The sequence below is a fragment of the Trichechus manatus genome, unplaced genomic scaffold (genome assembly GCF_000243295.1).
Source record: "Trichechus manatus latirostris isolate Lorelei unplaced genomic scaffold, TriManLat1.0 scaffold00278, whole genome shotgun sequence".
NCBI classification, from domain to species: domain Eukaryota; kingdom Metazoa; phylum Chordata; class Mammalia; order Sirenia; family Trichechidae; genus Trichechus; species Trichechus manatus.
This window is the reverse complement of record NW_004444214.1, coordinates 1102974-1118398: the sequence shown is the minus strand read 5'-3', so window position 1 is coordinate 1118398 and position 15425 is coordinate 1102974. Positions and strand designations below refer to the sequence as shown.

Genomic DNA, 15425 nt, shown 5'->3' with positions numbered 1-15425 from the left:
ATCTGATGGCTTGGGAGGCCCAACGTCTCCAGCTTTTTAAACCAAAGCCTCCTGCCCCATCTTTGTAGCTCCAGACTCCTCTCCCTATGGGAGCCCCATTTTTTTCTATTATCCAGAAAAGATTATTTGCTTACAGAGCTGTTTCATGGTATCTCTCAATGCCAGCTCTGAATTGCTGGGTTCCTTTCTCTACTAACTAGACCACCTTCATTAACTGTATAGTGTGGTCCAGTATTAACTCATTCATCCATCTATTCATTCACTCGGGAAGTAAGCGTTCATTGAGAGCCTATTATGTGCCAGAACCATGAAAGTAATTACAGGTCAGATAAATGTTAAGAAGAAGATAGGGTACTATAGGACCTAACCTAATAGGGTAGGGGGTGATCAGGGAACAGAATAGCATTTATTCCATCTTCAAATAGGAATGTGTTTACTTCCCCAAATCATAGATTATACCTCTATGGTTTGGTTGATGGGTCTCAGGAACTGAAGCCAGGAATTCTATGTTGTTCTGACGCACGCTTCTCTCATAGTCTCTGCTCCTCTCTAGATGGCAGCTTCATTCTCTCAAGCTTTTCCGTGCGGTGAGGGATCCAGCTCTGACAGCCCTGGGGCCATACTTCCTAGTTTTGGGTCCAGCAGAGAAAAGGAGACACCTCTTAGGCACAGCAGAAGATCGCAGCCAAGACTCCAAAATTGCTTAAACTGGATCATGCTCATTCCTGAACCAATCACTGTGGCCAGAACAATGGCGTTCTCGGATTGGTCCAGCTTGGTGCATGGCTACTCCTGTGGTCAGGTGGGAGGAGTCTGTTCCAATAAGACTTGCTTACTTCTTAACTCATCGTGTGGGAAGCTGTGTCTCAATGTTTCATTGAAGTAGAAATGTTAATGCATAAATCAAATGTGCTAAATAAAATCCAAAATTATAAATATATTTAAAAATGTGAGCAGCTTCCCACTAATAGTTTTGTATTAAATATGATTACTTGATATAAAACATATTTAAATATTGTGGTAGAGCTTTCACATTTTTTCCCCTGTGTAATTGAGTAATGTTACATACTGTAAACAATTAGATTTTTTGTACTGAATTTATGAGAGCCCTGGTGGCGTGGTGGTTAAGAGCTTGGCTGCCAACAAAAAGGTTGGCAGTTCGAGTCCACCAGCCACTCCTTGGAAACTCTATGGGTTTACTATAGGGTCTATCCTATAGGGTCGCTATGAGTTGGACTCGATGGCAATGGGTTTGGTTTTGGTAGTTTTAGTGAATTTATCTAGCCAACTCATCTCTATCAGGTAATAAAGTATCAGTACTGCAGAGATGTGGCACAGTATACTGGTGTTGAAGGAGCCCTGGTGGCACAATGGTTAAGACATCTGTTGCTAACTGAAAGGTTGGCGGTTTGAATCCACTAGCTTCTGCTCTGGAGAAAGGCCTGGCAGTCTGCTCCCATAAAGATTACAATCTAGAAAACCCTATGGAGCCGTTCTACTCTGTCACATGGGCTTGCTGTGAGTTGAAACGGACTTGACAGCACCTAACAACAACAATATACTGGTGTTGACCATTTCTTGAAAAATTATTTGGAAACATTTGGAATCTTTTAAGTGCAGTGTAATAAACCAGAACAACAAAACAACCAAACACTGATTATTGAGGATTCCATTCATGTCTGATAAAAGTTAACTGACATTGAAAACTTTCCTTTCTCTGCTCACTCTGAGACATCGTGTCTCTAGTCAGAAGTTTTTTCATTACAGTTTTCTCCAACTACCATAGTTTGCAAATCTGTAGATCACAGAGATCAACTGTGTACATCGTGTTTTGGGATGGAAAAAATGCAAAAGTCATGTCAAAATAAAGCCTTTTCTAATTATTTAGGGGCATAATATAAAGTAAGAAAAAACATAAGACTATAAAAACATAAGACACATAACAAAGTAAGAAGATTAAAAAAAATACTATTCAGAATTCTTAATGAACAAATGATTGACTCATTTTTTTCTCCCCGATGGCTGTGATCTTTCAGAAGTAGATCACCAGCCAAGCTTTTCTTCTGAAGCACCTCTGGGTGGTTTTGAACTGCCAACCTTTCGGTTAGTTGCTGAGTACTTAAACGTTTGCTTCACAGAAGGACTCCAGATCATGGATTTTTAAGGAACAGGAAGATGAGGAGCAGAGAAAGGAGGTTCTCTAGACTCCTGTTTTACTACATTTTGCTTTTAGATAATAGTACTTAAAACATTTTTTAAAATTCCAAAGTAATTTAATCAAAAGTAACTCTGATTAGCCAATAAATTTTGGGAACATGGATTGCAGAAAAGATAAAACTGTCCTTTGTCATAAAATTTCTTACATCGTTTGCGTTTCAAATCATCTGCATTTCTTGTTTTTTTCCCCTAAAGAAAATTGCCTGCGGTGGTATAAAGATTCTGCTGTGCCCAGAGCATTTACTCTATAGAATAATATCAAGTATTGCATGTATCTTTGGAGGTTTTTATGGATCTAAGACAAGGCTTTTATTGTAACAAGGTTAAGAACTTAGTATTACCCAGTGGGCGGAGCTTAGTTTTATTTTCTCCATTTAGTCAAATATTGACTTGTAATGATATTGCTGCATGGTGTGTACAACCCTACAACAGATACTTTGACTGTTTAAAAATTGTGGACAAACCCAATCTATAACCAAGAGGACTTTTTTTCCCCTCCATTATCTGAATAGGTAAATCTACCCTGAGATAGAAAACATTTCTGCAATTAATTTGTTTTTACTCTGCTCTTGCCACCCCTAATCCAGGAGTCTTCCGGCCCAAACCCAGCCTTTTTTTTTTTTTTTTTTTTTACTAATTCTGTGTTATTTCTCTGTTAATTCTCCAGAAATGCCATTTTCACTAATTATGTGTTACATGCATGCCATGCATGTTCTTGTATCTAACAAAATTCTGTTTTTGAAAAGAAGAGCTGATAATTTTCTCTGGCAAAGATCCAATTCCAAAATATTTCCTTGAGTCTTAGCATGGAAATAGATTAAAGGCAAAAGGAAGTTTAAATTGCTGAAACTATTAAATTAAGTCTTAAAATCTACAAACTTCTTTCCTTCCTTTAGTACAGTGTTGCTTTTCTTTATGGAACCCCAAATGAAACCGTTTTGATGAAAAAAAGGTGGCAAGGCAAGAAGCAAAACTATCCATCAATACTTTTCCCTGCTGTGACCTCAGGGCTCTCAATAAAATGTGTTTCCATGTCCCTAAATAATTTACAAAATGAGTTTTCATGGCTTTGATCACTTTTGAGCTGGTCTCCGGATTTGCCCAGGCAGTGGTCTCATTTTCAGAAAGCAGCAAGGTTGTGAAACCCAACTTTGATCTGTGTCCTTTGATTGTGGGAAAAATAACGAATGTAATTCACATATGGTTTTCTAATCAAGCCATGTAATTTTTTGCACCTTCAGTTGGCAAGGACAGCTAAGGCATTTGTATTTATACCTTCAGGGTCACACTCAAAGAGTCCTACTTTCTAAGCCTAACAACGTATTTCCTAAGTAATGATGGCTTATGGGTTGGTTGGTGTTTGCTTTAAAAAGTGATTTAGATTTCTATATTTTTTACTACGTCGAGGAAGTCGTTTCTCACTGTTTAGAATTTAAAAACAATTGGTGGAATCCAGGGATTCAGCGAATGTCGACTAGAGAGGGAAACCTCAGCTTGAGTTTTTAAAACAATTTGGACCAGATAGTGATTTCTTTTTCTTCCTTTCTGTCTTACATACTGAAATACCTACACATTTATATTGTGTAGGTCATTTGTGTCTTTCAAGCTATCTACATTTGCAGTGTGATGGAAAGGTTAAAGGCAAATTCTGTATTTAATTAAATTAACAATTGAATTAATATGAGTTATTAGCTCAAGAGCATCAGTACATGTAAGTCCATCAAATATGTAACATTTATCGACTACTAAAATGCTAACCTTCATCATGAATTGATAGAATCTTGAATTTTAACCCTGTTGTCAAACTTCCAGCTGAAAGGGTTTCCCTCTCTATAGGAACTGGCTGATAAGGCTGTAGCAGGGTGGGAATATATTTTCTATTGTTCTCAGAGGAAGTTAAAATGCAAAAGGTCTGAATGTTCAAATAATTAAAAACTCTTAGTAAAACTCGGAGTAAAGAGAAATAGAATGTATTTTTTTCAGTATTCATTTCCATACTAGCTTTAGGGTAAAAATTCAATTTTAATGTCATAATAAGTTTGATTCTATTCAGAATTTAAGGTAATCTGTTTGAATTTTAGTGTGAATTTCTCAATGGCATTATCTTCCCAATTTAGAGTTTAATCATATATATTTTTTTATCTAAATAAATTTTAGAATAAATTCCTTAATTGCCTAGATCTTTCATGATACTGAATGAGAAATTAAGTATTCACAAGTCTCATTTTGGCAATTAATCATAAACTGCTTAACTATTCACTATATAACTGTCTTGTCTCCACATGAGATTATAAATACCTGGAAAGTAAGGTTAAAACATTGTGGTGATACCCAGTGTTTAGAACTTGATTACTTTCTTTAAAATATTACTAAAATTAATAATAATTTATAGTATTGCATTATCAAGCATATGCCCAAATTGCTCATGGTAAAAATGAGTAGATAATTCTTTGTCTTCCTTTTCTTCCTTATCTTGGATCCTTAAAAATTGTCTTTTTTTTTTTTTTTTCAAATCTAGAATGTATACATATCTTGAATTCTTCATATTTTATGAAGGGGCCATGTAAATTTCCAATATAAATTTAAGAAGAAAAATAAGAAAGGCTATTGGTTATTATCACTGTTGGCCATTTTTGAGTACTCTAGACTCTAAAGCCATAAAAATTCGGGTTACTGAACATCAAAATTCCATACAGTCTATTGAGCCAATTTGACTGCAGTTCTGTAAGGTGGGAGGAGGATATGATACAGAAGAAAAAATGGCTAAAACTTTTTGTTTCTGATCCTGAGGGATGATAAGTGAAGAAGAGAGAGGGAGTGTGTGGGTCACACACTTTCAGAAAGAGTTCTACAACAGTATTTTTTTAGGAGGCAGCCTCTAATGGTGGCTTCCACAATCTCAACATCAAATTTGGCTTCAAGGATCTTTGCTGAGGCTTCAGAAGCCATGGTGCTTAGTTCTTTATTGGTGGCCAAGGAGCCAGACCGAGCCAAGACCCTCCACCTGCAGAGGCCCCAAGCCCTTGGTCTCTTGGGATCCAGCAACCTCCCTGGGAAGGGCCACATTCTTCTCTTACCCTGAGAACAAAACGTATTTCCCCTCATGCATCTCACAAAACGAAGTTAGCTCCTCTCTAGAGCAAAGGAATCTAGAACTCAAGAATTTTAAGACCAACTATTGAGCCTTCGTGGTGCAGTGGTTAAGGGATTGGCTACTAACCAAAAGGTCAGCCGTTGGAATCCACCAGCCACTCCTTGGAAACCCTATGGGGTGGTTCTACTCTGTCCTACATGGTTGCTATGAGTCGAAATCGACTCGACAGCAATGGATTTATCTATCTTAATGAGTCAGAATCATCTAGACAGCACTAAACAACAACATCTATCTTTAAAAAGAAAATGAGAAAATTCCTCGTGTATTTATAGCAGGGAAAACAACACCAAAAACAATCAAATGTTGAAATGGCAAATGTTTTATTACATATATATACCACACACAACACCCCCCACCCCAATAAAACAAGATACCTTATTCAGTGATGGTGGGTTGGGTGAGGGGTAGAAGGAAATGTTTAAATTTTCCCAGTGGTTAGATTTAAAAAAAAAAGAAAAAGTATCGGTTACTTATTGTACTGTAACCACAGAATATAGATTCTATATTTTGTACTTTTTAGGATCTATTGAAAGCTCTTAATGCCCCAAGAGATGATCAATTCTTTTAATTCTTCCAAATGTTTATATTACATATGTATGTACATATATGTCAATATATTTTCAAAATCTATGTTAATTATATTATTCAGTTCCTCTAGCAAAAATAATCATCTACATAATATGTTCATTATGGGCCAGGTACTGTTCCAGAGACTTCAGATGAATTATCTCTTAAATGAGGTAACTGCCCTTTGAGACTCGTGCCGTCATTGCTTCCACAGGTAACTTGATGGGTAAACTCGAAACAATGAGAGGTTAAATCACATAGCTAGTAAGTGGCAGGATTGAGTTTGAACTCAGGCAGTGTTTAAAGACCGTTTGATTTATGTAAGGAACTCTGGTGGCACAAAGGTTAGGCACTCAGCTGCTAACTGAAAGTTTGACAGTTGCAACCCACCCAGTGGCTTCTCGGGAGAAAGACCTGACGTGTGCTTCTGTAAAGATTACAGCCTAGGAAAACCTATGAGGCAGTTCTACTCAGTCACATGGGTTCACTATGAGTCGGAATCGACTGGATGGCACCCAGCAGCAACAACAACAATATGGTTTTTGTAGACTTTATTTCAAGCCCTCTCATATTATCTTGAAAGGAATGTAACACACCTTATTAAGAAATAAAAACAAAAGTCTGACTTAACTTCAGTTAACCCTCAAATAATACTTAATATATCTCTAAGTTATGTCTTCCCTCTCTGCTACTTATAGTTTCTCAATTTTTGCTTACTTGTAGAAGTTATTTGAAAATATCTCTGACTTTTAAGTGTTCCTATACATTGGTAATTTCCTTACATTTTTTTCGTCCTTCTCTGTCTTTTTTATTCCGAATCTTTAGGAGCCAAAACATTACTAGAGCACCTTAATTACAATAATTTGAGTGCGCTAGTTTGATTCACCTTCTTAACTTGTGTTCTGTTTGTGTCCTTCCCTGGTTTCTGGGAGGTGCAAGGAAGGCTTTAGCAACCAAGTGCCTCATTTGGCTCTCCTGAGTCATCAGGAGAGAGGGTGCCTGAGCGACAGAGGCTTGACGAGGAGTTAAGAGGTCTGGAATCTAACTCCTCCTGGTTGACTGGCTATCTTTATACAGGGCTTTTGACATTTCATGTTCTATCTTTTCCCCTCTCTAGAATGGCAGTAATTATCCCTTATCCCTCCATCTTCCCCCTAGAATATAGCAACGATGAATTATTATTAAAAACAAAATGAAATCATCAATCTCTCCAGAGATAGGTTGGCTGTGTAAATACAAGGAACTTTTCTCATGGTTTCCTTGATCTTTCTAGCTGGGCCTGTAGGATAAGTAGGCACTTACTCAACGCAGGGGAAGTTTTGAAATTCCTTCCAGGCTAGTCTAGCATTCATTTCAAATGGAGCCCAAGGCTGAGGAGCTGTGGCATTATTCTAGCTGGTTCTCACTTGGCCAGGTAACTGTTTCCATGGACTGACCTGCTAAGGTTTTGGCTGGTTATTCATAGATTTGGCTGTTACTGTGGCATTGTTCTTGAGTTTCTTTTTGTTACGTCTGTAGAACCCCCATGATTTTTCTCTCTCTCTTTTTTTATTGTGGTGAAAACATACCCACCAAAATACTAGCCAACACAACAACTTCCACATTTACAACTCAATGACATAGATGACATTTTAGAACCCCTATTTTTTTTAATTTATTTTTATTTTTGTTGTTGTTGAGAATATAAACAGCAGAACATACAGCAATTCAACAGTTTCTACATGTACAATTCAGTGACATTGATTAGTGTCTTCAAATTGTGCAACCATTTTCACCCTCCTTTTCCAAATTGTTCCTCTCCCATTGACATGAATTTACTGCCACCTAAATTTCTGTGATGGGGTGAATTGTGTTTTGCATGTGACAAGGACATGAATTTTGGGGGCCAAAGGGTGTAATGTTATGGATTTAATTGTGTCCCAAAAAAATATGTGTTGTAAATCCTAACCTCTATGCCTGTGATTATAATCCCATTCGGTAATGGGTTGTCTTTGTTACGTTAATGAGACAGGATTAGTGTAGGGTGTGTTTTGAGTCACTCTCTTACAAGATACAAAAAGAGCAGATAAGGAAGCAGAGACAGGGAAGGAGAGATGCCAGGCTTCATGAAGATTGCCCAGGAGCAGAAGCTCAAAAGAGGCAAAGACCTTCCTCTAGAGCCCACAGAGAGAGAAAGCCTTCCCCTAGAGCCAGCACCCTGAATTTGGACTTCTCTAGCCTCCTAAACTGTGAGAAAATAAATTTCTGTTTGTTAAAGCCATCTACTTGTGATATTTCTGTTATACTGGCACTAGATAACTAAGACCGTTTCCTATCTGATCTTTTGAGTTGCTATTGTCAATTTGGTCCCATATAGATTGTTCTTAAAAGAGCACAATGCTCAAGGCAGACATCCTTTATTAGTTAAGCTAAACTATTGTAGAACTCCTATGATTTTGTAGGTCCCAGTCCTTGCCTGTGTCAGCGTGCATTCTTTTACACTCCAAGAGCTGAGGGAAACAATTTCCTGCTTGCCTTTTAAGAAAAGACGTTTATTGTACACTGTTATGGTTCGAATTTTGTCATCCAGAATGATACGTTGACGTCCTCACCCCGGTTACCTGTGAAAGTGACTTATTTGGAAATAGGGTCTTTTCAGATGTAATCAGTTAACATGAGATCATACCAGAGTAGGGTGGGCCCTAATCCAATATGACTGGTGTCCTTATAAAGAGAGGAGAAGAGACACAGAGAGACAGACTCAGAAAGAAGATGGCCATGTGAAGACAGAGGCAGAGATTAGAGTGATGCTACCACAAGCCAAGGAACACCAGGAGCCACCAGAAGCTGGGAGAGGCTTGAAGGGATTCTCCCCTAGTGCCTTCAGAGAGAGCAGGGCCTTCCACACACCTCCATTTCAGACTTTCTAGCCTCCAGGATTAGGAGCCCCTGGGTGGCACACATGGTTAAGTGCTTGATTACTAGCCCAAAGACTGGCAGTTTGAACCCACCCAGAGTGCCTCGGAAGACAGCCCTGGTGATTTACTTCAGAAAGGTCACAGCCTTGAAAACCCTGTGGAGCACAGTTCTACTCTGCACACATGGGATCGCCTTGAGTCAAAATTGACTCGAGTGCAACTGACAACAATAACAAGCCATCAGGACTATGAGAGAATAAATTTCTGTTGTTTTAAGCCACCTAATCTGTGGTACTTTGTTACAGCAGCCACAGGAAGCTAAGAAATATACCTAAGGTGTTCAGAGGTAGGTGTTCCCAGATTGACTGGGTGTCTGGTCAATGTCACAAGGTCCCATGCCCCTAGCTGGGTGACCGGTCAATGTCATGGGGTCCAATGCCTCTGGCTGGGTGACTGGTCAATGTCACGGGGTCCCATGCCCTTTCTTTCCTTCTGCTTCAATATCTGCAGGATGTTTACTTTTTGCCCTTAGGTTTGGTGCTTCATGGTCACAAAATGGTTGCCACCTACAGACAGTTGAGAGTAACAGAAACTTTGACACTGCTTAAGCAAATAAGCTTTTTTATTTTTATTTTTCTGAAATAAGCTTTATTAGATTCTTCACATGTCAGAGGAATGTTTTTGGTCTCAATGATGCCAACCATATTTTTTTTTTTTAATAATATTGTATTTTTGGTGAAAGTTCGCACAGCAAATTAGGTTCCCATTGAACAATTTCTACATAAATTGTTCAGTAACATTGGTTACATTTTCCACAAAGTGTCAACATTTTTATTATTTCTTTCAGGTTGTTCCATTTCCAATAATGTAGTTTATCTTCCCTATTACCATCTTCTCTTTATCTGTTAGAGTAATTGTTGACTATTTGGTCTTGTAGATGATTTTTTAAAGAAGCGCAGTGCTCACAGGTGATATTCTTTATTTTATGAGCCAATCTGTTATTTAGCTAAAAGGTGACCTCTGGGGATAGTTTCAGTTCAAGGCTTAAGGGGTTTATTTTTCTTGCAGTGCGTATGGAGATCATCATCTCAGGGTTCAATGCAGCTTCTCCAGCAACAGGCTCATTGTACCTTTCTGCTTTCCTGTCCTTTGTGAGTAGCTACTGAACATCTAAGGATTGTGTTCTTGTTCCAGGAATGAAGAAGAGGAAAGATGAAGGGGGATGGATAAGTGGCTATATTAGGACTTGCAACGTTTCCAGAAACTTCAACCAAATTCTGCTTATATCTTGGTGCCCTGAAGCGTGTCCTACAGCCACATTTAGCTGCCAAAGAGTCTGGTAAATATAGTTTTCTTTTTTAAGCTGGGCACATGGCTATTCCTGTAAAAATTGCGATTCACTTAATGAGGATGAAATAGAGATGCGATATTACCTAAACAACTAGCAGTGTCTGCCACACCCATCACAGTCAGGCAAATTGTGGTGCCTGTGGTTTCCTCTGTAGTCAATACTTGCAACATCTGTTGCCATAGGAAATATAAGCCAACATGATTAGGTATCAAAAATCAATATACAATTTTCTTTTCTTTTTCAAGGCCAACAATCGCGGCTTTCTCATTCAAGTTTACTTTTGAGCAGAATTGAAATCGGCTTTTTTGTTTTGTTTTATAGGCACAGTTTTACATGTACTTCCATTTTTGTGAGGAAGAGAAGGTTCATTTGGATGATAACGTGAGTTTGGGAGGGAGAAAATTCATGAGATTGTCAAAGGGGTCTGGGACGGAGAAGCCCTCGGACTGCTGTCCCCACCCACCTCCCCAGTACCTGAGAATCCTTGAATCGCCCTTTGGACCACAGGCCCCTCAGTCCTGACGAGACTAGAGATGATTGGAACTTGAGGCTGAGAGCAGCCTCTGAGGCATCAGGTGGCTCTGTGCTGTGCCTGACACAGCTGTCTGGCTGGGTCTGTACGAACACTCCTTGATAGTGTCATAGGCAACAGGTCAAAAGTCTATTTACATAAAGCCAGAGAGAGGCTGCATGTAGTGCCCAGTTGTGTCACAAGTCCAAAGTTCTTATCCTAGGAGTTTACATGTAACAGACACCAAACCTATGGGCTCACTGTGGAGTCATCCTTTTGCAACCCTGCCACTAGCTGGAAGTTTGTTTTCTCTCGCCTTTTTTCTTTCTTGTATTCTTTTTATCTATTTAGATCCTATCTTAAAAACTTTGCTAGAAATTTCATATTGGAAAGATTTCAGAAGTCACTTTTTTTCCAACTTTCCACCCAATGGAAACATCCTAAAGGTCTCATTTAGGCTCCTTCTGTTATACGTCTAAAGATGAGGCACTCATTATCTTACAAATCATTCAGATATGATTAACATGCAGTAAAAAAAAGTGTTTATTGTATGAAGCTGATATCTACTATTAGATTTCATTGTCTCATACCAACCCCGAAACTTCAAGATCCAATATCCTATTGTCTGGATATTATGGTTGCTAGGTTTTCCCTTTTGCATAAGCTCTGCTGATTCAGAGTTAAGTGATAGTTTACAAATCTCTATTAGGTAATCTGGAGGGGAAGGACATAGGAAGCAAGGCAACAATTCTGTGTCAAAGCTGAAAAATCTGATGGGGTGTGGAAGAGAAAGAAATTGGGCAGTGCCATGTGCCATGCTAGCTGTCATCTTCAAAATTAAAATGTGGAGGGCATATCCCTGCAAGGATCGTTAATCATATTCCTCTCCATTTTCAGCAAGACTTTACAACAGATTGTTTCTTTCTTTTTCCCAGGGTTTATAACTTGAGACTTTCAAGATGGAGAAGGTAATCAATTTGGTTAGGGACGAAGAGGGAAGGCATTGTGAGTGAGGTGAGACTTGAATTAGCCTCGAAGAATGAATATGTGAGTGTTTAGTCAGGTGGGATGGGAGGATTGAATAAGATAGATGGACAAATACAATGTTTTTTTTTTTTTTTTTTTACTGTGCTTTAGATGAAGGTTAACAGAGCAAATTAGTTTCTTGTTAAACAATTAATACACATATCGTTTTGTGACATTGGTTGCCAACCCCATGACGTGTCAACACTCTCCCTTTCTCGACCTTGGGATCCCCATTACCAGCTTTCCTGTCTCCTCTTGCCTTGTAGTCCTTGCCCCTGGGCTGGTGTGCCCCTTTAGTCTCGTTTTGTTTCATGGGCCTGTCTAATCTTTCGCTGAAGGGTGACCCTCAGGAGTGATTTCATTACTGAGCTGAAAGGGTGTTCGGGAGCCATACTTTTGGGGTTTTTCCAGTCTCTGTCAGACCAGTAAGTCTGGTCTTTTTTTGTGAGTTAGAATTTTGTTCTACATTTTTCTCCAGCTGTGTCTGAGATCCTCTATTGTGATCCCTGTCAGAGCAGTCGGCAGTGATAGCCGGGCACCATCTAATTGTGCTGGACTTAATCTAGTGGAGGCTGTGGTCCATTAGTCCTTTGGACTAATCTTTCCCTTGTATCTTTGGTTTTCTTCATTCTCCCTTGCTCCATATGGGTTGGGGCCAGTGAAGTATCTTTGATAGCTGATCACAAGCTGTTTAAGTCCCCAGACACTACTCACCAAAATAGGACAAATACCATCATTTTTATTAGGTCCCTTTGAGTGGCTTAGTCACGCTGAAATATTCCAGCCACTGTGGCCCAATGTAAACATACAGCCCACATGCCACCATTACTGTGCCCACATCTTTGTCCTTTACTTTGGGGGAGGCACAGAGTTTGCTAACACACTGATACTGAGTTAAAGCTGAATTACATGTAAATACTCAGTGGTTCTCAATGTCCCCCATCCCCCAGGAGACACACATTACAGCTCACCTTCTAAGCAAGACATTCCCAAGGATGCATGTTAGGTGCCTGCCCTTCTATGCAAGCTACCTGGAACTTCATCTCCTTCTCTCTTAAAGCAGATTGGAATACAAAGGGGAGTGGGATTATACAGAAAAACAAATGTACGTACTGTGTTTGTTTTCGAAGTGTTGTCACAACTGATTTTAGTTGACCATGTTGAAAACCATAGTTGAAGATTATCAAAAGGATGAAGATCACCTGAAGATGTTTATTCAGAGCTTACTATAGCAAGGGAGTCAACTACACTGGTTCCTTTGGGTAGACACTCAAAGGGATTTGAAAGGAGAGTGAGTTTTCTAAAGGAAGAAGTCTTAAGACAGTCTTTGGTCAATGTTCTATTAGGGTGGGGTTTTCTCTTAGGGTAGGATTTTTGGAAGAAATGCGGGGTGGTGGGAATTGGTGGGGGGCTGTGTTCTCTTATTGGCTTTCAAATCCATTTGGCAGTCCTTGATTGGTGCACTATCAACTGGTGCATAACTAGGGGCTTTCCAGGCCGGGGAGGGTCATAGGGGTTTTCCTCTCTCCGCTGAAAGAATATCCAATCCTCAGCTTTGAGTTACGTAAGCAACTCCTCAGGATTGATGCATTAAACTGTTTGCTCCTTTTGTAGCAGAGTGTACCTCAGTGCCTGATATATAGTAAACCAAACCAGTTGCCGTTGAATTAATTCTGACTCCTGGTGACTCCATGTGTGCAAAATAGAACTGTCCCATGTAGTCTTTTCAAGGCTGTGACCTTTCAAAAGCAGGTTGCCAGGCCTTTCTCCTGAGACATCTCTGGGTGAGTTACAACTGCCATCCTTTCGGTTAGTAGTTGAGTGTTTAACCATTAGAGCCACCTAGGATCTTGGTATATAGTAGGGAGCCATAAATATCTGTAGAATAAATAATGAATTTACAAGAGAGATTTTTCTGTAACATTTTACTGTAAAATTTTTCAAATATAAAAGTTGAAAAAATTGTACAGTGAGCACCCATATACCCACTTCCTAGATTCTACAATTAAAATGTTACTGCATTTGTTTTATCAAATATCTGTCCATTTATTCATACCACAGAGGAATTTTTTTTTATTTCTTTTTTTTTCTTTAATTTTTTTATGGTATTTCAGGTGAACGTTTACAGAACAAATAGATTCTCATGAAACAGTAGTACACATATTGTTTTATGACATTGGTTAACAACCCCACAACATGTCAGCCCTCTCCCTTCTCGACCTTTTTCTTTTTTGGTGCAAATATACATAGCCAAAGATACACCATTTCAAAAATTTATACATGCACAGTTCAGTGACATCGACTACGCTCTTCCAATTGTGCTGCTATTCTCACTTTAGATGAAGGTTTACTGAACAAAATAGTTTCTCCCACAGAGGAATTTTTATACGACACTTTCGATTAAGCTAGTAATAAAAAAAAAAAAATGATAGATTATAGCTGCCCACATAAGGAAAAATCTAGTCCAAGAGAATAATGAGCGATAGTTTCAGTGATATCTTAATTGCTCTCATAAACCAGTACTGTTTGCCAAACATGAGAGGGGCTCAGAGCCTATCTGAGGCTATTAGTGTCCAAGAACCTTGGGCAGTTAAGGTGTGGATATGCGAAAGGTCCATTTACAGACATTATTGTAAAGCAAGGATTTACCCATTTTAAAAATTATTATTACTAAATTTGTAGGGAGAAATTCCAATTAAAAAAACCATATTAAGCAATTTAAGCTTAATGGAGCAACTGGAATCAGTGTTCGTAATAGGAATTTTTAAAGATGCAATGTAAGTCAGCTTAATTCACAAATGAAGGTCAATGCTGTAGGTTAAATGAGGCAGGTAAAAGTTGAACATATCTGCTGAATCAAATACTATTAGGAGGCTATTCATCAAGATATATTTGCCTGTTATTTCCTTTTTTTTCTTGAATTTTATATATTTCTTCATTATTACTCTGTATTGCCAGATATATGTCTACTATAAAAAGTTCAGCACGAAAGACTTGTTCACTGAAAACTGTAAATTATTGCTGAAGGAAATTAAAGAAGGCCTACATAAATAGAAAGACATCCTGTATTCATGGAGTGGAAAACTTAATGTTGGTATGATGTCAGTACTACTCAAAAGGACCTATAGATTCAATGCAATCCCTATCAAAATTCCAGCAACTTTTTTTGCAGAAATGGAAAAGCCAATTCTCAAATTCATATGGATTTGTAAGGGGGCCTTGAATAGCTAAAGCAATCTTGAAAAAGAAGAACAAAGTAGGAGATCTCACATTCCCCATTTTCAAAATATACTGTAAAGCTACAGTAATCAAAACAGTCTGGTATTGGGACAGTACCATGACAGACATATAGACCAATGGAACAAAATTGAGAGTCCAGAAATAAATCCATACATCTATGGTCAGCTGATTAACGATGAGGGTGCCATGCCCATTCAGTGGGGGAAAGAATAGTCTCTTTAATAAATAGTGCTGACACAACTGGATCTCCATATACAAAAGAATAAAGTTCAACCCATACCTCAGACCATATGTGCAAATTATCTCAAAATGGATCAATGATGTAAATATAAGAACAAAAATAATAAAATGCTTAAAAGAAAACATAATGCTTTGAGACCTAGTTTTCAACAATGGATTCTTGGATATGACAAAAGCACGAACAATACAAGACAAGAAAAATTAGACTTCATCAAAATGAAA

The 15425-nt window shown here is 38.4% G+C and overlaps 1 long non-coding RNA gene across 1 annotated transcript; it reads left to right on the top strand.

The window, feature by feature from the left end:
* Nucleotides 1-9987: 9987 nt before the first annotated feature.
* On the top strand, nucleotides 9988-11714 carry LOC111819147 (uncharacterized). The gene is made up of 3 exons (XR_002822910.1): nucleotides 9988-10174; nucleotides 10508-10567; nucleotides 11633-11714. It is a non-coding gene; the product is annotated as an uncharacterized LOC111819147 (long non-coding RNA).
* The last annotated feature ends 3711 nt before the right edge of the window (nucleotides 11715-15425 follow it).